Source organism: Hordeum vulgare, chromosome 7H (genome assembly GCF_904849725.1).
Source record: "Hordeum vulgare subsp. vulgare chromosome 7H, MorexV3_pseudomolecules_assembly, whole genome shotgun sequence".
NCBI lineage: Eukaryota > Viridiplantae > Streptophyta > Magnoliopsida > Poales > Poaceae > Hordeum > Hordeum vulgare.
Genome location: NC_058524.1, coordinates 417153520 through 417176149, shown reverse-complemented (window position 1 = coordinate 417176149; position 22630 = coordinate 417153520).

Sequence of the window (22630 nt, the reverse complement as noted above, 5' to 3'; positions counted from 1 at the left end):
GCACTAGAGCAAAAACTAATTGGACCAATGGAGGAGTCACTTACCAAGGAGTAATTTCCCCAAAACAGTTTGGAGAACGGTGCCTTGAGAAAATAGATCAAAAATCCCAGCAAGAGGAGCAAGAACACGGGTTTGAGCTGCGAAACGATTTTTTCTGGAGGTAGGAGAACCAGATGAGAGCAAGAATGAGTGGAGGGGGTGCATGTGGGCCCCCACAAACCTGGGTGGGGCGGCCAGGGGGTGCCCGCGCCATCAGGGCTCGTGGCCCACTGGTGTAGCCCCCAAACAAGCTCTTTGTCTCAGTATTTTTCAAAAAATCCAGAAAAAATCATACTTGATTTTCAGGACGTTCGGAGAACTTCTATTTTCGGGGTACTTTTCTACCAGACGCTAAGGCAGAAAACAGGGAAAACTAAACTAAATCTATGATTTTTCTTCTAAGAAACCTAAAGTGAAATCTTGGAATAGAGGCTTGTGACTCCTTGATTCTCGAAAGAAATCCGTCAATGGGGTTGATCAAATCCCCTCGACAAAACTTCTCGAATCGCAAAAGAGAACGGAGAATTTTCGAATAGTGACTAGGTCACCTCAATGGGGATGTGTATCTCCCCAACAAGAAAATCACACTTCATCTTGACACGAGGAATAGGGCATTCAAAGCTCCCAATAAGAATCGATGAAGTTTTTTTGATAGCATTGATGCATTGTACTCGATATTGTTTCTTCGGAAAATGCACCGTATGCTCATTACTGTTGACATGGAAAGTGACATTGCCTTTGTTGCAATCTATAACAGCCCCTGCGGTGTTTAAAAAGGGTCTTCCAAGGATGACAGCCATGGCATCGTCCTCGGGAATATCCAAGATAACAAAGTCTGTTAAGATAGTGACGTTAGCAACCACTACAGGAACATCCTCGCAAATGCCGATAGGGAAAGCACTTGATTTGTCGGCCATTTGCAGAGAGATTTTAGTGGGTGTCAACTTATCCAGTTCAAGTCTACGATAAAGAGAGAGAGGAATAACACTAACACCGGCTCCAAGGTCGCATAAAGCAGTTCTAACGTAGTTGCCTTTAATGGAGCAAGGTATAGTGGGCACACCGGGGATCACCTAGTTTCTTAGGAGTTCCACCCTTGAAGGTATAATTAGCCAGCATGGTGGAAATCTCAACCTCAGGTATCCTCCTCTTATTAGTCACAATATATTTCATGTACTTAGCATACGGAGACATTTTGAGCATATCTGTCAGACGCATTTGCAGAAAGACAAGTCTGATCATTGCAACGAATCGCTCAAAATCCTCATCATCCTTTTTCTTGGATGGTTTGGGAGGAAAGGGCATGGGTTTCTGAACCCAAGGTTCCCTTTCTTTACCGTGCTTCCTAGCAGCGAAGTCATTATTATTGTATCTCCTATTCTTAGGCTGAGGGTTATCAAGATCAACAGGTTCAATCTCCACATCCTTTTCATTGCTAGGTTGAGCATCATCATGAACATCACTATTGATATTATCATTGGGCTCATGTTCATCACCAGATTGTGTTTCAGCATCAAAGACAGAGACATCGTTTGGACTCTCAGGTGTAGCAGCAATAGGGTTGCTAGCGTGCAAATCCCTATCATCCTTCTTCTTCTTTCTAGGATTACTAGGTGCATCAGTGCTAACTCCTTGAGAATCTTGTTCAATTCTCTTCGGATGACCCTCAGGATACGAAGGTTCATGGGTCATTCTACCACCTCTAGTGACGACTCTGACAGAATTGTCATTCAACTCATTGAGCAAGTCATTTTGAGCTTTAAGTACTTGTTCTACCGGAGTAGTAACCATAGAGGCATGTTTACTCAGAAGCTTAAGATCATTGACATTTCTGTCCACACAAGCACTTAAATGACTAAGCATACGAGCATTCTGTTCCAATTGTGTGCTAACATAATCATTGAAGCTTTGTTGTTTGGCAACAAAGTTATCAAATTCATCCATGCATAAGCTAGCAGGTTTATCAAAAGGAATATCACTCTCATCAAACTTACGCAGAGAATTTACTTCCACTACCTCTATCGGGTTATCGAGACCATGGATCTCTTCGATAGGTGGTAGATTTTTGACATCTTCAGATTTAATGCCTTTCTCTCACATAGATTTCTTGGCTTCTTGCATATCTTCAGGACTGAGGAATAGAATACCTCTTTTCTTCGGAGTTGGCTTAAGAGGTGGTTCGGGAATAGTCCAAGCATTCTCATTGCACAAGATGTTATTCATTAGAATCTCAGCTTGTTCTACGGTTTGTTCCCTAAAAACACAACCGGCACAAGTATCTAGGTGTTCTTTAGAAGCATCGCTAAGTCCACTATAGAAGATATCAAGTTTTTCATTATTGTCAAGAGGGTGATCAGGCAAAGCATTCAGTAGCTGGATAAGCCTCCCCCAAGCTTGTGGGAGACTCTCTTGTTCAGCTTGAGCAACGTTGTATATTTCCTGCAAGGCAGCTTGCTTATTATGGGCAGGGAAATATTTTTTCAGAGAAGTAGTAGACCATATCCTGGGGGCTACGCACACAACCAGGAGCAAGAGAAGTAAACTAGGTCTTAGCATCATCCTTTAGCGAGAGAGGAAACAGCTTGAGGATATAGTAGTGGCGGATCTTTTCCTCACTAGTGAATAGGGTGGCTATATCCTGCAGTTTGGTAAAATGGGCTACAACTGTGTCAGACTCATAACCGTGAAAAGGATCAGATTCGACCAGAGTGATTAACTCAGGGTCAACAGAGAATTCATATTCCTTATTGGTCACAAAGATAGGCGAAGTGGCAAACTTCGGGTCGTATTTCATCCTAGCGTTCAGAGATTTTTCTTTCCACTTGCGCAGTAGTTTCTCAACATCATAGCTATCCTTACACGCAAGAAAGTCCTCAGCTATCTCTCCCTCCATAACATAACGTGTATCAAGCATAACAGGAAATTCAGGCATAATAGCAGGTTCTACTTCAATAGTATCAGCAGTTTCATAAGTATCATCACATCTAGCAGCAACTCTAGCAATATGTGCATCAAGGAATGCACCAAGTGGCAAAGCAGTATCAGGCATAGCATCATCACGCATAGTATCAAGCATAGCATCATCAGGCATAGTATCAAGCATAGCATCATCATAAGCATCATGAGCAGCAGAAGTAGAATCATCAAGCACAGGCGACATATCAAGATTTCTAGCAGGAGGCAAAGTCGCAAAATTACTCGTAACTGAAGGTGAATCAAGTGCAGAGCTAGATGGTAGTTCCTTACCTGTCCTCAAAGTGGAAGGCAAGATTTCAGTTCTAGGATCTTTCAGATTCTTCATAGTGACCAGGAGACGTCAATCCCAAGTGACTCAGAGAATATAGTTGTGCTTCCCCGGCAACGGCGCTAGAAAATCGCCTTGATAACCCACAAGTGTAGGGGATTGCAACAGTTTTCGAGGGTAGAGTATTCAACCCAAATTTATTGATTCGCCACAAGGGGAAGTGAAAGAATATTCTCAAGTATTAGCAGCTGAGTTTGTCAGATTCAACCACACCTGAAATATTAGTGTATGCAAGCAAAGTATGAGTAGCAAAGTAGTATGATAGCAAACGTGCCAGAAACAGATCTGTTGATGGCAGACTATTCCTAACTGTTGTATCAATGGCGCCAGTAAGTTGCACATGGATGGGGAACTATTCTTTCCCGGCAACGGTATCGTAAAATGATCTTGCAACAAGTAACAGCAAAGTAGCAAGGAACATCAGTAGCAGCAGAGTAACAGCACTAGCGACAGCAGTAGAAGCAAAGTGGCCCAATCCCTTTTGTAGCAACGGACAAGCCTGGACAAAGTAACATACCAAGGACTAGTAGTAAAAGACTCGTAGGCAGTGGATCGATGATGGATGAGTATTACGGATGTGATTCATCATGTAACAGCTATAACACGGAGAGATAAGTAACTAGCTCCCGTTCGTCAATCTAATGTAGGCATGTATTCCGTATGTAGTCATACGTGCTTAGGGAAAAGAACTTGCATGACATCTATTGTCCATCCGTCCCGTGGTAGCATGGTCCTAATGGAAACTATGGGATATTAAGGTTCTCCTTTTAATAAAGAACCGGACTAACGCATTAACACTTGGTGAATACATGAACTCCTCATACTATGGTCATCTCCGGGAGTGGTTCCGGCTATTGTCACTCCGGGGTTGTCGGGTCATAACGCATAGTAGGTGACTACAACTTGCAAGATAGGATCTAAAACACACATATATTGGCGACAACATAATAGGTTCAGATCTGAAATCATGGCACTCGGGCCCTAGTTACAAGCATTAAGCATGGCAAAGTAGTAGCAACATCAATCTCAGAACATAGTGGATACTAGAGATCAATCTCCGTCAAAACTAACTCGATTACATGATAGATCTCATCCAACTCATCACCGTCCAGCAAGCCCACCATGAGATTACTCACGAACGATGAAGAGCATCATGGAATTGTTGATGGAGGAAGGTTGATGATGACGATGGCGACGATTTCCCCTCTCCGGAGCCCAAAACGGACTCCAGATTTGCCGTCCACATGAAGAACACGGGGTGGCGGCGCCTCCGTATCGTAAAACGTGATGAATCCTTCTCTCTGATTTTTTTCTGGGCGAGACGGAAGATATAGAGCTGAGTTTGGAGGCTGTGGTGCCACGTGGGCACCACAAGCCCTCATGGCGCGGCCTAGGGGGTGGCCGCTGCCCAGGGGCTTGTGGCCCACTAGCACGCCCCCTCCAATGGATCTTTGCTCAGGTATTTTTCATTAATTCCAGAAAAATTCTCCGTAAATTTTCAGGACATTCCGAGAACTTTTATTTCTGCACAAAAACAACACCATGGCAATTCTGCTGAAAACAGCGTCACTCCGGGTTAGTTCCATTCAAATCATGCAAATTAGAGTCCAAAACAAGGGTAAAAGAGTTCGGAAAAGTAGATACGACGGAGACGTATCAAGCGGTAGTAAAGTTTTACTACCGCTGGCCAAGTGGTACTACCATGATGACCGTGGTAGTATCACGCCGTCGGGGTCGCGAGGAGTTACATTAGGGGAGGGGCAGTTCCTTCCCCCCCCATACCCATTCATACCCATTCATCTCGTGGCTCTCTCTCTCTCTTCTCAAGAAACGGTGCCGGAAGGACTCGCCGGATCTCCTTCTCCGGCCACTCCCCTCCCATTCTATTTGGTGAGATCATCTCCCTCCTCTCCCTCGTGCCATGGAACCCGGTATTGCCCCTAGTTCTTTTCTCTTTGTCTCGATTTTGTTGGATCTAGGGTTGGGGCATATGAGTTAGGTTTAATTGTTTTGTGGCACAATCTTTACATGAACGGATTGTTGGAGAGTGCTTGTGTGGTAGAAATGCTAGTTACTAGGATACAACATGTTAGTTTTGGTCTACGGTACTACTGGATGTGAAGATTGGAGTCTCAGATCTTACATTTTTCACCCCATGCGGTACTACCTTAGTGGGCGCGATACTAAACATTTACTACCGCCTGAACTATGGTACTACCGGATCTTGGGGTGGTACTACCATGGTCAGCGCGGTAGCAAAATTTTACTACTGCCTGCACTACGGTATTACCGCAACCTCGAGCGGTACTACCGCGGTCAGCGCGCTAGTAAAATTTTACTACCGCTTGACCTTGGTACTATCGCTGGCCCCTGAATTCACATGTTCTGTCCTACTAATTCTCATTTCTCTTGGTTTTTCTGGTTTGCTTTCGTCTTTGCCTTGAGTTCTTTTGTCGTTTTCTTGTGTTTGCATTGTGTGTCATAGGTGGTGGCTCCAGTTCTAGCTCCACGCGCTCGAACCCCTCTCGGGATACCGGTTCCAAGCGCCTTTGCAATCCAGAGGCACCCGGGGGATCCAAGACTCCGAAGTGCAACTTCAAGAGGCCCGCACATAAGAACACGGACAACACTGTGAGTTGGGATGGTATGCCGCAAGCTGATTTTTAGATTTGTCAGAAGCGCAACCCATATGTCATCGATAGGGTTCATCTCCAGGGATGTGAACTTTTCTCGTCCAAGCAGGAGGCTCTCATTTATGAAGATGTGATCAAGACCAAGAAGAATATCTATGTACTGGTTCAGTGGATTGACATGGATCATCTCAAGAAGGACCTGACATACTTTGGTGAACCTGTGGACATGGTGGAGCAGCTTGGGATCGAGGAGCTCATCTCATTTCATCTTGACTTTGATCCTGAGATTGTGGCTCAGTTCTTTTTTACAGTCCACTTCCACACTGATGCGGAGTGTAGTATGACTTGGATGACCAATGGGGAGAGGTTGTGTGCAACCTAGAAGGAGTTCATGGATCTTCTGCACATTCACGATGAGGGACTTGAGCATCCAGTTGGTTTGCAACCGCACGCAAAGCCCTCTGCTACACCTAAGGAAAAGTTGTTACCCTACTTTATTGAGAAGGTGTCCCCGTCTGGTGAGATCTCTCATGTGTTGAACCCGCTCCTTGATGTCATGCAGTGAATCTTTCGCAACACTCTCTTTCCTCGAGTTGGCAACAAGGATGAGGTACATTCTTATCTGGTGGATATGCTTCTCATGTGTGAGAAAGGGCGAGCTCATGCTCCTGGACCGCTTCATGTGTCTCACGTCATGTGGAGTGAGCTTCAGACAGCCGTGTTTCACCGTAAGGTTCCCATCTATGGACCTTATTTGTTTTACTTGATACAGGAGAGGTGGTCGATGACCTTTCTAGAGATGGTGTTTCATGCTCCTGGTTGGATCCGCCATGAGCCTATTAAGCTGTGTCAGAAGAACAACTGGGCCAACACTACCACTACACCTGCTGCTGCCACCATGGAAACTGATGATGATGAGGATGAGGCTGAGGATGAGGGAATTCCAGAGACACATGTGCCTTCCTCTACCGAGCCATCTTAGGCTAAGAAGCTCAAGGACCGGATGAATACTTTGTTTTGCATGCAGGCAAAGGGGCGGTATATGACCCATGTTGCTCACAAGGAGAGCCGTCGGCGTGAGAAGCTGATTTTGAGGAAGCTCGACGTGCACATCTACAGTGGGTCTGAGCAAGACATTACTCCTGAAGCTTCTTGTATGGAAAAGAATAATCTTTAGTGGGATAAGTCTGATGAGTCTCATGAGGAGTCTGATGGCTGATATCAATGCATTTCGAGATACCACATGTGTCGTAGGTGTCCTCCCTTCCTTTTTGGTGTCCCGATGCCAAAGGGGGAGAGAGTGTAGGATTTCCGAGAACTTCCGTTTCTTTGTTCGTTGAACCTTTGTTGTTGCTTTGGTTGATTTTATTTTGTGTGTGAGACCTGCAGACTTTCCCTATCATATGGTGTGAGACATACGCTATCACTCCTCTCTCTTTATTGTCTCATTATTATCCAGTATGTTAGTAGCTTGTGAGTCTGTTTATTTTGTGCCCTTATCTTCATGCTCACATGCTATGCCTTGCTTCCATGCTTAGTGATTATTCAGTTTGTGGCAAGGAATGCCTCGTCTATAAAATCTAGGGGGAGTGTTATTCCCAGGTTGTGTGCTTCGTAGCCCATGGCTTTTCTCTAAGTTTGCACACATCCAGGGGCGAGTTTGTCTCTAGTTTATAGATTTTGGGTTTGCATAAGGTTTTCGTTATATCCTTTTGTGCAAATCATGTATTGTCATCAATCCACCAAAAAGGGGGAGATTGTTAGGGCATATTTCTCCCTAAGTGGTTTTGTTGATAGATGACAATGCCTGTGCGGACTAATCATGTGCATTGAGCATTTCAGATAATTCATGACTAGGCACAAGACGATTCGGTGCCCCATGGAGTATATCATAGACGGTTGATTTCTATGTTTCTCTTTGGTGGATTTGAGTCGTAGGAAACCAATACTATTAAGAGGGGTTCTGCTTCGGAAAGGTTTGGGTGGAATCAACACGTACACATATGTTCTATTGCAACGCCTTTCCCTCGCTTCAATGGAGCTCCTGCTTGTTTCCCGTGGTTGTGCAAAGTGCCAGCTGTAGTACAGTAGGTGCCAACGGTAGTACCACAGGTACCAGCGGTAGTACTGCTCTCTTGTCAGTAGTAGTTTTTACTACTGCTTTCTCGGACTTTTGCACAACCGAGCCTCAACGGTTGTAGGCACGGAAGTAGTTTTTTACTTCCGTGGTTGGTGGACCTACCGTGCAGTAGTACCGCTCCTAGCAGCGGTAGTGCCGCTTGTTGGAAATATGCCCTAGAGGCAATGATAAATAGTTATTATTATATTTCCTGTTTAAAGATAATCATTTATTATCCATGCTATAATTGTATTGAATGAAAACATAGATACATGTGTGGATACATAGACACAACAATGTCCCTAGCAAGCCTCTAGTTGGTTGGCCAGTTGATCAAGGATAGTCAAGGTTTTCTGACTATGTGCAAAGTGTTGTTGCTTGATAACTGGATCACATCATTAGGAGAATCATGTGATGGATTAGACCCAAACTACAAATGTAGCATATTCATCGTGTCGTTTTATTGCTATAGTTTTCTGCGTGTCAAGTATTTGTTCCTAGGACCATGAGATCATATAACTCACTGGTGCCTGAGGAATACCTTGTGTGCATCAAACGTCACAACCTAACTGGGTGACTATAAAGGTGCTCTACAGGTATCTCCGAAGGTGTCCATTGAGTTAGTATGGATCAAGACTGGGATTTGTCACTCCGTGTGACAGAGAGGTATCTCGGGGCCCACTCGGTAATACAACATCACACACAAGCCTTGCAAGCAATGTGACTAAGTGTAAGTCACGAGATCTTGTATTACGGAACGAGTAAAAAGACTTGCGGGTAACGAGATTGAAATAGGTATGCGGATACCGACGGTCAAATCTCGGGCAAGTAACATACCGAAGGACAAAGGGAATGACATACGGGATTATATGAATCCTTGACACTGAGGTTCAACCGATAAGATCTTTGGAGAATATGTAGGATCCAATATGGGCATCCAGGTCCCTCTATTGGATATTGACCGAGGAGTACCTCGGGGCATGTCTACATAGTTCTCGAACCCACAGGGTCTGCACACTTAAGGTTCGGTGATGTTTTAGTATAGTAGAGTTATATGTGTGGTTACCTAATGTTGTTTGGAGTCACGGATGAGATCACGGACGTCATGAGGGTTTCCGGAATGGTCCGGAGACGAATATTGATATATAAGATGACTTCATTTGGTTACCGGAAGGTTTTCGGGCATTACCGGGATTGTACCGGGAGTGAAGAATGGGTTCCCGATGTTCACCGGGAGGGGGGTGATAACCCATAAGTATAGGGCATCGCAATAGTTTTTTAGGGTAGAGTATTCAACCCAAATTTATTGATTCGACACAAGGGGAAGCCAAAGAATATTCTCAAGTATTAGCAGTTGAGTTGTCAATTCAACCACACCTGAAAGACTTAGTATCTACAGCAAAGTATCAGTAGCAAGGTAGTATGATAGCAACAGAAGCAACAGTAACTAGTAGCAGCAAAGTGACAACAGTAGCAGCAAAGTAACACTAGTAGCAACAGAGTAACAGTAGCAGCAGTGACAGCAGTAGCAGCAAAGCAACGTAGCAAGGACCAGTAGGAAAAACTCGTAGGCATTGGATCAGTGATGGATGATTATATCGGATGCTATTCATCATGCAACAGTTATACACGGAGAGATATGTAACTAGCTCCAGTTCGTCAATGTAATGTAGGCATGTATTCCATATGTAGTCATACGTGCTTAGGGAAAAGAACTTGCATGACATCTATTGTCCATCCCTCCCGTGGCAGCGGAGTCCTAATGGAAACTACGGGATATTAACGTTCTCCTTTTAATAAAGAACCGTACCAACGCATTAACACTTGGTGAATACATGAACTCCTCATACTATGGTCATCTCCGGGAGTGGTTCCGGCTATTGTCACTCCGGGGTTGGAGGGTCATAACACATAGTAGGTGACTACAACTTGCAAGATAGGATCAAGAACACACATATATTGGCGACAACATAATAGGTTCAGATCTGAAATCATGGCACTCGGGCCCAGTGACAAGCATTAAGCATGGCAAAGTAGTAGCAACATCAATCTCAGAACATAGTGGATACTAGGGATCAATCCCCATCAAAACTAACTCGATTACATGATAGATCTCATCCAATCCTGTCACTGTCCAACAAGCCTACAATGAGATTACTCACGAACAGTGAAGAGCTTCATGGAATTGGCGATGAAGGAAGGTTGGTGATGACAATGGCGATGATCTCCCCTCTTCGGAGCCCAGAACGGACTCCAGATCTGCCCTCGAGAGGAAGAGCAGGAGGTGGCGGCGCCTCCATATCGTCAAACGCGATGAAGTCTTCTCCTTGATTTTTTCGGACGAAAGGGACTAAATAGAGCTGAGATTGGAGGTGGTGGAGCAACGTGGGCTCCACAAGCCTGCCATGCGCGGCCAAGGGGCGCGCCTGGTGGGCTTGTGGGCTCCACGCTCCACTTCCTCCGTTGATTCTTGCGCTAGTATTTTTTATATATTCCACAAAAATTCTCCATAAATTTCCAGGTCATTCTGAGAACTTTTATTTCTACGCAAAAACAACACCATGGCAATTCTGCTGAAAACAGAGTTAGTCCGGGTTAGTTCCATTCAAACCATGCAAATTAGAGTCCAAAACAAGGGCAAAAGAGTTTGGAAAAGTAGATACGATGGAGGCGTATCAACTCCCCCAAGCTTAAAACCTTGCTTGTCCTCAAGCAATTCAGTTGACAAACTGAAAGAGACAAAAGAAAAACTTTTATGAACTTCGTTTGATCTTGTTGTTGCAACTATGTCTAACTAATATCCAGAATTTCAGCAAGACCACAAGCAAACCACCTAAGTAAATGACATCTAGGTCTCACGGTAAACTCATATCAATGGCATAATCAACTAGCAAGCAATAATAATAAGTTTCAAATGTCAACACTTCAATCAAAAGAATCATGAAACAGTACGAACAGATGGTATCTCGCTAGCTCTTTCTGAGACCGCAAAACATAAATGCAGAGCACCTTCAAAGACCAAGGGCTGACTAAACATTGTAATTCATGGCAAAGAAGATCCAGTCACAGTCATACTCAACATCAGTCAAAAGCAAAGCATAAATTACCGAAGTGCTCTATAATTGGTGCTTTTATAAGAAGAGGTTGACTCAACAGAAACATAAATAGACAGGCCCTTCACAGAGGGAAGCATTATTTGCAGAGGTGCCAGAGCTCAAGCTTCGAAAACAGAGATAATAATTTTGGGTGGCATGCTTTCATTGTCAATGCAATGACCAAGAGTTCTCACCAACTTCCATGCTACACATGCTACAGGCGGTTCCCAAACAGAAAAGTAAAGTTTTGACACCCCCACCACCGATCAATCACACTCCACGACTAGCCGAATACTCGGGTGCCGTCCATACCAACATCAATCCAGGGGAGTTTTGTTTGCAATTATCTTTTCGATTTGAGCATGGAACTGGGCATTCCAATTACCGGCCCCTTTCTCGTGAATGATAGTAAATAAGCACATATCGAGGATAACACGCCTAGCATGGAAGATACTGATAGCCCCCTGTCACCACATGAGCGGTTCGGGCATGCAAAACAGATTATTTCTTAAAGGTTTAGAGAGTGGCACATGCAAATTTACTTGGAACGGCAGGTAGATACTGCATATAGGTAGGTATGGTGGACTCATATGGAACAACTTTGTGTTTATGGAAGTGGATGCACAAGCAGTATTCCCGCTTAGTACAAGTGAAGGCTAGCAAAAGACTGGGAAGCGACCAACAAGAGAGCGACAACAGTCATCAAAATGCGTTGAGATTAACCAACATTGAGTGCAAGCATGAGTAGGACAGAAATCACCATGGACATGAATATCATAGAGGCTATGTTGGTTTGTTTCAACTACATGCGTAAACATGCGCCAATTCAAGCTACTTGAATCATTCAAAGGAGGATACCATCCTATCATACTACATCACAGTCATCTCAAAATTCATGTTGGCATCCAAGACAAACCATTATAAGCTCCTAGCTAATTAAGCATGGCATCAGAAACTATGATCTCTAAGTTATCATTGCAAACATGTTTCTCTCACAACAAAGCTGAAACTGGAATGATGAGCTAGTCATATTTACAAAAACAAAATAGGTCGAGTTTGTACCAGCATTTCCAGGCTCAGTCACTTCATCATATATCGTCATTATTGCCTTTCACTTGCACGACCGAATGATGTGAACAATAATAAGAGTGCTCGTGCATTGGACTAAGCTGGAATCTTCAAGCAAACACAAAGGAGAAGACAAAGTAATTTAGCTCTTTGAAAGATAAACAGATATGCATGCGAGAGCCACTAAACATTGTAACCATGGTCTTCTACCTTGACCCAAAGAAAAAGAAAATTATTTACACGGGAAAGCTCCCAACAAGAAAAAGAAGAACAAGAAAATATTTTTGGGTTTTCTCAAACTAGACAAACACACGAAAAGAAAATGAGAAAAAGAAATAAACTAGCATTGATGATATAGTGGCAAAGTGTGAACACCGACTAACAAAGTGAAAGTGTAAGAAAGAATATAAAGTCGGTGAGAAACACGTACTCCCCCAAGCTTAGGATTTTGGCCTAAGTTGGTCTACTCCCAAGGAGGGAAATAACCAGCTCTGGGGTACTGCGGAGTGTAATGAGGGTGCCACTGCTGTGTGAGCTCCTCTAGCTCCCACTGATAAACTGGCGTTTAATACTCGACTGGTGGCTCGGGCACGGGCACCTGTGGTTGGGCTATGCCCCAATATGAGTAGATGTCCGAGGGCATAATGTACCTGCCTGCATGAAGTTTGAACAAAGAAGGAGCAGGCAAAGTAATAATCTCATGAGTACCCTGACTAAATACCAGGTTATAAATCATCCTTGTATTTTTATCTCTATCAAGAAAGTCATGGCGAACCATGCTATCATAATCTAGATATCTCTCGGGAAGAAGAATCTCTTCTTCCTCGTCCAGTCTAATAGGTATCTCAAAGTGTCTTGCAAGACTGGTAGCAAAGATACCTCCATAGACAACGCCTTCAGAACGGTTCGTGTTCAACCATTGAGCTACTATAGCGCCCAAGCTATAAGTTTTATCATTATAAAGGGCTTCACGCAAGACCGCAAGATCTGGGGAGCTAAGGGACCCAGCTTTCCCACAACCAATCAAACATTTTCTCACGAATAATGAGAAGTACCGAAGCACGGGAAAATGTATGCTAGCAGCTCTAGCGCAAGACACTCCTCTCTCCTCTCCTACAGCAATTGTATCTATGAAAGCCTCCAAGTCCCGTGGACGAGGTTCATGAATATCCCCAACAAAAGGCAATTTGCAAACATTGCAAAAATCCTGGAGTGACATGCACTGGGGGATATCATATAATTTGAACTCGGCCATAGGAGGATTCTTCCTTGGGTAGAAATTAAAGCTTTGCATGAAAATATTGGTGAGGAGGAGGTATTGCGGACACTTATCTTCAACAAAGGCGGTAAGGCCTGCGTTCTCCACCGAGTAATAAAAGTCCTCACAAAGTCCGGCAGCGCATAGGAACACATCGCTTGGCCACTCGCACGCTCGAACTTCTGCAACTCGAGGGACCGGATACTTGGGTTTCTTCTTCTCATTCCCATCATCCTTGGGGTCACGGCTTGAAGAGCCTCTTAAGAACCTCCTCATATTTTCCCTTTTCTATCTCTGAAAATTTCTGAAATTTTAGTGACTCTAAGGAAAAGTGAATAAGGCTCAACGAAACTCGTAGCAACTACTCCCACAAGTGCCTAGAAGCCATATCACGCATCAAAACTACTTGGGACCAGCTAAAATTAGCATGCAAAGCTCAAGAATAAGGTCACCAAGGCAGCAAAAATACGGGATGTATGAGGCACTAGAGCAAAAACTAATTGGACCAACGGAGGAGTCACTTACCAAGGAGCAGTTTCCCCAAAACAGCTTGGTGAATGGTGCTTTGCACAAGGAGATCGAAAATCCGAGCAAGAAGAGCAAGAACACGGGTTTGAGCTGCAAAATGATTTTTTCTGCAGGTAGGAGAAGCAGATGGGAGCTAGAATAAGTGGAGGAGGTGCACGTGGGCCCCACAAGCCTGGTAGGCGCGGCTAGGGGGTGCCCGTGCCTCCAAGGCTTGTGGCCCACTGGTGCAGCCCCCTGACTAGCTCTTCGTCTCAGTATTTTTCAAAAATTCCAAAAAAATCATACTTGATTTTCTGGACATTCGGAGAACTTTTATTTTGGGGGTACTTTTCTACGGGACGCAAAAATAGAAAACAGGGAAAACTAAACTAAATCTATCATCTTTCTTCTAAGCAACCGAAGGTGAAAGCTTGGAACAAAGGTTTGTGACTCCTCGATTCATCCATCTCATGGTCATCGAAAGAAATCCGTCAATGAGGTTGATCAAGTCTCCTTGACAAACTTTTTCAAATCGCAAAAGAAGACGGAGAATTTTCGAATAGCCACTAAGTTACCTCAATGGGGATGTGAATATCCCCAACAAGCAAATCATACTTCATCTTGACAGGAGATATAGGGCATTCAAAGCTCCCAATGAGAATCGATGAAGTTTTTTCGATAGCATTGATGCAATGTACTCGATATTGTTTCTTCGAAAAGTGCACCGTATGCTCATTACCGTCGACATGGAAAGTGACATTGCCTTTGTTGCAATCTATAACAGCCCATGCAGTGTTTAAAAAGGGTCTTCCGAGGATGACCACCATGGCATCATCCTCGGGAATATCCAGAATAACAAAGTCTGTTAAGATAGTGACGTTAGCAACCACAACATGCACATCCTCGCAAATGACGATAGGGAAAGCAGTTGATTTGTTGGCCATTTGCAGAGAGATTTCAGTGGGTGTCAACTTATCCAGTTCAAGTCTACGATAAAGAGAGAGAGGCATAACACTAACACCGGCTCCAAGGTCGCATAAAGCAGTTCTAACATAGTTTCCTTTAATGGAGCAAGGTATAGTGGGCACTCCGGGATCACCTAGTTTCTTAGGAGTTCCACCCTTGAAGGTATAATTAGCGAGCATGGTGGAAATCTCAACCTTAGGTATCCTCCTCTTATTAGTAACAATATCCTTCATGTACTTAGCATACGGAGACATTTTGAGCATATTTGTCAAACGCATTTGCAGAAAGACAGGTCTGATCATGTTAACAAATCGCTCAAAATCCTCATCATCGTTTTTCTTGGATGTTCTGGGAGGAAAGGGCATGGGTTTCTGAACCCATGGTTCCCTTTCTTTACCATGCTTCCTAGCAACGAAGTCATTCTTATCGTATCTCTTATTCTTAGGTTGTGGGTTATCAAGATCAACAGGTACAATCTCCACATCCTTACCATTGCTAGGTTGAGCATGATCATGAGCATCACTATTGATATTATCATTAGGCTCATGTTCATCACCAGATTGTGTTTCGGCATCAGAAACAGAGACATTGTTAGGACACTCAGGTGTAACAGGGTTGCTAGCGTGCAAGTTCCTATCATCTTTCTTCTTCTTTCTAGGATGACGAGGTGCATCAGTGCTAACTCCTTGAGAATCTTGTTCAATTCTCTTAGGATGACCCTCAGGATACAAAGGTTCCAGGGTCATTCTACCGCCTCTAGTGGCGACTCTGACAGAATTGTCATTCAAATCATTGAGCAAGTCATTCTGAGCTTTATGTACTTGTTCTACCTGTGTAGTAACCATAGAGGCATGTTTACTCAAGAGCTTAAGATCATTGACGTTTCTGTTCACACAAGCACTTAAATGACTAAGCATACAAGCATTCTGTTCCAATTGTCTGCTAACATAATCATTGAAACTCTGTTGTTTGGCAACAAAGTTATCAAATTCATCCAGGCATAAGCTAGCAGGTTTATCAAAAGGAATATCACTCTCATCGAATTTACAAAGAGAATTTACCTCTACTACCTGTATCGGGTTATCAAGACCATGGATCTCTTCGATAGGTGGTAGATTATTGACATCTTCAGATTTAATGCCTTTCTCTTTCATAGATTTCTTAGCTTCTTGCATATCTTCGGGACTGAGGAATAGAATACCTCTTTTCTTCGGAGTTGGCTTAAGAGGTGGTTCGGGAATAGTCCAAGCATTCTCATTGCACAAGATATCATTCAGTAGGATCTCAGCTTGTTCTACAGTTCGTTCCCTAAAAACACAACCAGCACAACTATCTAGGTGGTCTTTAGCAGCGTCGGTAAGTCCATTATAGAAGATATCAAGTATTTCATTCTTGTCAAGAGGGTGATCAGGCAAAGCATTCAGTAGCTGGACGAGCCTCCCCCAAGCTTGTGGGAGACTCTCTTCCTCAACTTGCGCAAAGTTGTATATTTCCTGCAAGGCAGCTTGCTTTTTATGGGCAGGGAAATATTTTTCACAGAAGTAGTAGATCATATCTTGGGGGTTACGCACACAACGAGGAGCAAGAGAAGTGATCCAAGTCTTAGCATCATCCTTTAGTGAGAAAGGGAACAGATTGAGGATATAGTAGTGGCGGATCTTTTCCTCACTCGTGAATAGGGTGGCTATATCGTGCAGTTTGGTAAGATGGGCTACAACCGTTTCAGACTCATAACCGTGAAAAGGATCAGATTCGACCAGAGTGATTAACTCAGGGTCGACAGAGAATTCATACTCCTTATCGGTCACAAAGATAGGCGAAGTAGCAAACTTCGGGTCGTATTTCATCCTAGCGTTCAAAGATTTTTCTTTCCACTTGCGCAGTAAATTCTCAACATCATAGCTATCTTTACACGCAAGAAAATCCTCAGCTATCACACCCTCCATAACATAACACTCAGGCATATCAGGCAATTCATATCTAGGAGAGCTAGTTCTAGCAGGCAAAATAGCAGGTTCTACTTCAATAGTATCAGCAGTTTCAGAAGTATCATCACATCTAGCAGCAACTCTAGCAATTTGTGCATCAAGAAATGCACCTAGTGGCAAAGCAGTATCAAGCATAGCATCATCATAAGCATCATGGGCAGCAGAAGTAGCATCATCAAGCACAGGCGACATATCAAGATTTCTAGCAGGAGGTGGTGTCGCAAACTTACTCATAACTGAAGGTGAATCAAGTGCAGAGCTAGATGGCAGTTCCTTACCTGTCCTCGTAGTTGAGGGCAAGACTTTAGTTTTTCGATCTTTCGAATTCCTAATAGTGATCAGCAGACGTAAATCCCAAGTGACTCACAGAATATTGTTGTGCTTCCCCAGCAACGGCGCCAAAAAAAGGTCTTCATAACCCACAAGTATAGGGGATCGCAACAGTTTTCGAGGGTAGAGTATTCAACCCAAATTTATTGATTCGACACAAGGGGAAGCCAAAGAATATTCTCAAGTATTAGCAGTTGAGTTGTCAATTTAACCACACCTGAAAGACTTAGTATCGGCAACAAAGTATCAGTAGCAAGGTAGTCTGATAGCAACAGTAGCAACAGTAACCAGTAGTAGCAAAGTGACAGTGGTAGCAGCAAAGTAACAGCACTAGCAACAGAGTAAGAGTAGCAGCAGTGATAGCAGTAGCAGCAAAGTAATGTAGCAAGGACCAGTAGGAAAAACTCATAGGCATTGGATCGGTGATGGATGATTATGTTGGATGCTATTCATCATGCAATAGTTATAACACGGAGAGATATGTAACTAGCTCCAGTTCGTCAATGTAATGTAGGCACGTATTCCGTATGTAATCATACGTGCTTAGGGAAAAGAACTTGAATGACATCTATTGTCCATCCATCCCGTGGCAGCGGAGTCCTAATGGAAACTACGGGATATTAAGGTTCTCCTTTTAATAAAGAACCGGACCAACGCATTAACACTTGGTCAATACATGAACTCATCATACTATGGTCATCCCCGGGAGTGGTTCCGGCTATTGTCACTCTGGGGTTGCCGGGTCATAACACATAGTAGGTGACTACAACTTGCAAGATAGGATCAAGAACACACATATATTGGCGACAACATAATAGGTTCAGATCTGAAATCATGGCACTCGGTCCCTAGTGACAAGCATTAAGCATGGCAAAGTAGTAGCAACATCAATCTCAGAACATAGTGGATACTAGGGATCAATCCCCGTCAAAACTAACTCGATTACATGATAGATCTCATCCAATCTCATCACCGTCCAGCAAGCCTACGATGAGATTACTCACGAACGGTGAAGAGCATCATGGAATTGGCAATGAAGGAAGGTTGGTGATGACGATGGCGACGATCTCCCCTCTCCGGAGCCCAGAACGGACTCCAGATCTGCCCTCGAGAGGAAGAACAGGAGGTGGCGGCGCCTCCGTAACGTAAAATGCGACGAACTCTTCTTCTTGAATTTTTTTCGGACGAAAGGGACTAAATAGAGCTGATATTGGAGGCGGTGGAGCAACGTGGGCCCCACAAGCCTGCCAGGCGCGGCCAGGGTGGGCCTGCGCCTGGTGGGCTTGTGGGCTCCACGCTCCACTTCCTCCGTTGATTCTTGCGCTAGTATTTTTTATATATTCCACAAAAATTCTCCGTAAATTCCCAGGTTATTCCGAGAACTTTTATTTCTGCGTAAAAAAACACCATGGCAATTCTGCTGAAAACAGCGTTAGTCCGGGTTAGTTCCATTCAAATCATGCAAATTAGAGTCCAAAACAAGGGCAAAAGAGTTTGGAAAAGTAGATACGATGGAGATGTATCAGGGGGCAACCCACCCGGGGGAAGCCCGAAGGCCGTAGGGGTGGCGCACCAGCCCTTAGTGGGCTCGTGGGACAGCCCAAAGGGACCTATGCGCCAAGAAAGAAAAACTAAAGAAAAGAAGAAAAAAAAGGTGGGAAGGAAGAGAAGGACTCCACTTTCCAATCCTAGTTGGACTAGGATTGGAGTAGCACTCCTCCTCCTCCCTGGCCGGTGCACCCTTGAGGGCTTGTCCCTCAAGGCAAGCCTCCTCCCCCTCCCTCCTATATATAGTGGTGATTTAGGGCTGGTTTGAGACAACTTTTGCCACATGCAACTCAGATCTAGACACCATAGTTTTACCTCTAGATCATATTTCTGCACAGCTCGGGCGGAGCCCTGCAGGAGTAGACCCTTCACCACCACCAGAGTGTCGTCACGTTGCCGGAGAACTAATCTACTTCTCCGTCTTGCTTGCTGGATCAAGAAGGCCGAGATCATCGTTGAGTTGTACGTGTGCTGAACGCGGAGGTGCCGTCCGTTTGGCACTAGATCGGAGCAGATCGCGGGACGGATCGCGGGACGGTTCGTGGGACGGTTCGCGGGGCGGATCGAGGGACGTGAGGACGTTCCACTACATCAACCGCGTTTATTAACGCTTCCTATTGTGCAATCTACAAGGGTATGTAGATCTAAATCTCCTCTCGTAGATGGACATCACCATGATAGGTCTTCGTGTGCGTAGGCAAATTTTTGTTTCCCATGCAACGTTCCCCAACACCGCTGTGCTCGGGCTTTGAGTGGGGGTAACGGTTGGATTCTTTACCTCACTTTATAAAGGGGTCAATCAAACTTGTTGATTTTCTAGGGATTGGTTGAGAAGGCCCTGATCTACACTTCCACCCAGAGATATTTGATTCCCCCCACTGATCCCTTGTGTATCTTGTTACTCTTGGATGTTTGAGCACCCTAGGCGGTTGAGGTCACCTCAGAGCCACATTCCATTGTGGTGAAGCTTTGTGGTCTTGTTGGGAGCCTCCAAGATTTGTGTGGAGATTGCCCCAACCTTGTTTGTAAAGGTCCAGTCGCCGCCTTCAAGGGCATCACTAGTGGAATCACGGCATCTCGCATTGTCTGAGGGCTTGAGGAGAATACGTTGGCCCTAGTGGCTTCTTGGGGAGCATTGTGCCTCCATACCGCTCCAATAGAGATGTACTTCCTGTCAAAGGGAAGGAACATTGGTAACACATCCTCGTCTCCACCGGTTCCACTTGTGGTTATCTCTTACCTTTACTTTGTCCTTCTTATTTTTGTGGTGTATTCCTCGCTTGCATTAGTTGTTGTTGTTGTTAGCATCATATAGGTTGCTCACCTAGCTATTTATCCGGAGAACCTTTTGTTGCTAACCCAAAATTTGCTAAGAAGAGCTAAAAATTGGTAGTTGCCTATTCAACCCCTCCCCACACCTCTAGTCAACCATATCGATCCTTTCACACACGTCCAACCATCACAGGCACCCGCGTCCAGCGCCCGAATGTCCAGCCACCCTCGAGCTCCACCTCCTCGCTCGATCTGGAGCGAGTAGGGGCTCAGCATCCGACCCGACCAGTCAACTTGAGCACACGAGCGCGCGTGGCCTTGTCCCCGACCTCCTTCTGGTGTGCCTCGCCTCGCCACAAGCTATAGCAGTAGCACCGGACCTCCCGTCGTTGAGCAAGAGAGCCCTCGGAGCAGCCCCACGCGCCCAACGCCCCTATGGTCGCCTTACGATCCACCCCGCCGCTGTCAGCCTTCAGCCGCCGCCACCCCGAGCATCTCGGCTATCGGACCCAACCATCCCCAGCCATTCGCGTCGCCGGCGACCCTCACCGCCGTCCTACGGTGTCGCCTCGCTGGTTACCCACGTCAGGGTTGTCGCCCTCGGCCAGCCTTGCATCCGTCATCGCCATTAGATCTAAGCGCGTGTTCAGGCGCTCGACCACTCGCAGCCGCCGTTGGTGGGCCGCAGCCAGCGCGTCGCCTCCGCCCAACTCGCCCGGCCTAGCCCAGCGCCAACACCCACCAAGGCCGGCCCAGCGCGTCTCCCTTCACCTCGGCATGCCTTAACCTCGTGGCTGACCGGGCCAAAGCCCATGGTGATCTGCCCCCCTTGCCTATATGTCACCCATTGTGATAGTTGCTATGTTGTACCTGTACTGTTGTCCAGATTCAGCCCAGTATCATTTTTTCCTTACAGTACAAATTTATCCAATTATCCGGGTTTTTCATATTTACACAAATATGCATCATTTTAAAACGCTCATAATTAATTAGCCTTGCATCGAATGAAAATGATTTCAACATGAAAAATATCCAGTATTTCATGTAAATTAATAATATCAACCTCTCATCCCTGTAAAAGTATTTAAACTTGTTGTTTCATTAAATTTGCATAATTGCCATGTTAAAAGAATTTACTTCACAACTAATTAACCGTAGCTCCAATTAAAATGTTTTATATATGTAAATTGTCTAGAAAAAATTGTAGAATAGCATGGTGACATTATTTTAATGTTTAACAATTCTAAAACTATGTTATAGACATAACAGTACCAAATTGTTAATTTGCATATGGGGACTTTACGGAATTGTTATTCGTTGTTCCGGCCTCATTTAAACTATCGTAGAAATTCATGCAGTTTCATAATATCTTGTTACATCCATTTTAACATGCTTATGGCTGTCATTTGCATACATTTTACATTCGTGGCATGTTATATGTGTTGGTCATATCTTTTAAGCCGTAGCTCCGTTTTAAATGATCTGTATATGTAAATCGCTTAGAGTGACATGTAGAATCACATGGACCACTTTATTTTATTGTTTAATAAATATAAAACATGTGTTAGGAAGATTTGGAACAATTTTTAAATTAACATATCAGGTCATTTTGGAAATGTTATATGTTGTTTCCGACCTCATTTAAAATGCCTACATAGTGTAGTTTATTTATACTTCATCTCTTGTCATGTTTAGCAACATTTAACATTGTCGTGTACAACTATATAATTCAAATATGGAGTTTCATCAATATGCAAAGAGTTACATATTGAGATTCAATTAATGTGTAGTAATAAATTGTTGTGCTTTGTCGTGTCTTGCATAATTAAATAAACATGCATCATAATTGCCTGCACATCATGTCATGAATATCTTGTGGTGTTTATCATGTGTTGATTGTTTGTTTCTGGATTGTTTCTTTCAAGCGGGATCACACGCAAGATGATCATTTCCCTAGATACTACTACTATCACTGCTATGCTAGTTGTCTCATTTCTATCACTATGGATCGCTGCCTACCTGTTAAATGTCAGCCTACCAACATTGCCATGAAAAGCCTCTAACCCTTACACAACCCAACAATCCTTGTTTGGCTATGTTACTGCTTGCTCAACCTTCTTATAGCGTCGCTAGTTGCAGGTGTGTTGAGGACATGGCTACCATGGATACGACCAAAATATTTCATATTTGCATATTTTTTACGTGATTTCTTGCTCCATGCCTAAATGCTTCACCAATTTTTACTCCAATTTTTACCAATTTTATTTATTTATATTATCTAGAACAAAAATACTTCACCAATTTTTACTCCATGCCTGAATGCACAATTGTCGAACGCTTGCATGAACCACGTGTGACGATAAACGAAGAGGTAATGATTAGGTGTTGTTCAAGAAGTCCTCTCACATCAAAGAAAATTATTATGTGTTGTTCAAGAAGTTTTCTCACGTCACTTTAGCCAAAGAGAAGATAAAGTCCAAGTCTCCCGCGTTCTAGACTCAGA